Raw genomic sequence first — 1,893 nt, forward strand, 5'->3', positions numbered from 1 at the left:
TATTTACTTGAACATTGTACGAACTCCTTCATATGACGTTCGAGTTGTATCAGACTTATGTTTTCTGATGACATGACGATCTGGATTGTATTTTGGGTAATGATGTCGAATACGAGAAAATCTTGGTAACATCACAAGATTTTGAATTCGAGGACGAATTCTTTATAAGGGGGGAGGATTTGTAATACCCCGATTCCCGTATAAATTATTTAAATTATTTTCGGGAATAAACGGAGGGTAAAACAAGGCTAAAAATATAGAGAATATTTCGACGAAGATCTAGAAGAAAATGGCACTCGATTTGACTGGAAAACGAGGAAGTTATGAACAAAAGAAGACTTAGTAGAACCTAGGAATTCGGAATTCACGAGTTATTCGAGGTACGGACATTTCGTGTTGTGCCTCATCATACAAACGCGAGATTTCAATAACCTATTTATTGGACATGAAAGAGGACATTCCAAGGAAGGCGTAGAAACAAACGGTGCGCGATTTGGATAAGGAACGAGTGAGAACGGAGCGATCGAAAACGGACTATGCATGTCGGTCCGGACGGACCAGAAGAGGCGGAACGGACGGTCTAGAAAACCAGAACGGACGGACTGACGAAGGTAGAACGAACGGACCACGAACGCGCGAGGAGCTGGGCCGAAACTGGGCCCAGACCGTCCGTTCCAGGACCAGAACGGACGGTCCGCTGGACCGAACGCAAGTGGCCAACTTGCTGCCTTGAGACGCGTATTTCTCTGCGTTCTCGGGCCCCATCTGCGTCAACCCGCCGACAAATCCGCTCAGGGCGTTGCAGGCTCGACCATGGACCTGGACTTGAGCCCATTTCGCCTCTCCCACGGGGCCAAAAACACCCCCAAAGGTGGGAGTTAGCCATTTTCGGCCAAAGGAAGAAGAAAAGAGAAAGAGAGGAAAAGGGAGAGAAAGAAGGAGAGCCACTGCGAGGGAAGCTCGGAGAAACAAGTAGGGACATCCCTAGAGTGTCTAGGAGATGTTTTCGGCGCGGAACAAGCCGAAAAACGCCACAAAATCCGACTAAATCGGATCTGAGCTGAAATAGAGGTGAGTGGCTCGAGTTGCATCTGTGTGAGCTCTTTTTTGTCGATGTGATTGTGTTATTTTGATGGTTTGTTGTTTGGATTAGATAGAGGACATTTCAATGAACATTTAGCAACAAACGGCACGTAATTTGATGAAGAAATGAGTGAGATATGACCAAACGAAGTCGGACCAGAAAACTGTTTCACGAGAGCGAACAGAGCCAGAAAGGACGGACTTTAAGGCTGGAACGGACGGTCTGGGTTACCCAGACCGGACGGTCTGGCATCCCCAGACCGAATGGTCTGCGTTCCAGACCTCAAAAATTGTCCCGAGAGGCCCCGGGACAGCATGGGACCCCTGGACCGACCGGTCCACACCCTGGACCGACCGTTCTAGAGTACGAAACCCTTTTTCGGATGATTTTCGAATCTCGTGTGCGTGAGATGTGCGATACAACGATTCGAGTGACTCGTTGCGTGATTATACAGGGTAGTTTGCATGGCGTTAAGCGGTAGATCGGTAAGGGACCGGATACCGTGATACGTGTGATTGTACTGGGGGATATATACATGATGTGTGCCATGTGTGTAGCTTGCTCGTGGGTACGAGTCAAGCATGATTGTGTTTGTGGATGGTTGTGGACGCAACCATCACCGTCATGGACTTGACGGGCGTTTGAGACGCGATTAGTCGTGTGCGACACGACGGCCAACGTCATGGACTTGACGGACGTGTGACGCGCTCCTAGTCATGGACTTGACTAGAGTATATGGCTGGAACCCTATGGTGGACTCCATACGGGTGATATGATCGATTGTGTCATGCTGACTTGACACGGCCAAC

The sequence above is a fragment of the Tarenaya hassleriana genome, unplaced genomic scaffold (assembly GCF_000463585.1).
Source record: "Tarenaya hassleriana unplaced genomic scaffold, ASM46358v1 Cleome95, whole genome shotgun sequence".
NCBI classification, from domain to species: domain Eukaryota; kingdom Viridiplantae; phylum Streptophyta; class Magnoliopsida; order Brassicales; family Cleomaceae; genus Tarenaya; species Tarenaya hassleriana.